Source organism: Aphanomyces invadans, assembly GCF_000520115.1.
Source record: "Aphanomyces invadans strain NJM9701 unplaced genomic scaffold supercont1.201, whole genome shotgun sequence".
Lineage (NCBI taxonomy): Eukaryota > Oomycota > Saprolegniomycetes > Saprolegniales > Verrucalvaceae > Aphanomyces > Aphanomyces invadans.
The window spans coordinates 5,701-6,290 of record NW_008580346.1 but is presented as its reverse complement, the minus strand read 5'-3'; positions in this window follow the sequence as shown (position 1 = coordinate 6,290).

The following is a 590-nucleotide window of genomic DNA, read 5'->3' as shown; positions in this document are numbered from 1 at the left end:
ATCTCCTAAAATACGGATGTATGTTATCCGGACTCGATGTCGTGCAAGCCAGCTTGCACAAAAATATTTACCGACCAGGCCCTAATTGTTAATTTTCCTCCAGCATAAAGAGCTCTATTTAGTGTAACGTTAGTACGCCAATACGCCGTAGGTTTCGTGGTCAGCTGGTCAACACTCTGGCAAGTGATCGAGTCGTCCCGTCGGCTCATCGATCCTGTCCAGCGTTGTCGAGGCATCCGCGGCGCCACCCAGCCGGGGGAGGTGAGAGAGGGGGTGTTCGAGATGCAGTCTCGAATAAGTAGGTTTTGCAATAAATTTTTTTGTCAATATATTTCTGTCTTTGGTTCATGCAATGTCAGAGTTAAATAGAAACTTCAAGATATTTTTGACCTCCTCCACATACTCTAATCAAGACAAATTTTGTGACTCTTTTTGTGGACCAGAGTAGTATACTATTTACAATATATATTGTAATAGGTAATTCTTTTGATATATTTTTATATTAACAGTGAGTCACGAAATCAAAAACGCAAGGTATTCCAAAGACATGCAGGCTTGCACTGAAGGAGACAGATATACACGAAACAAGT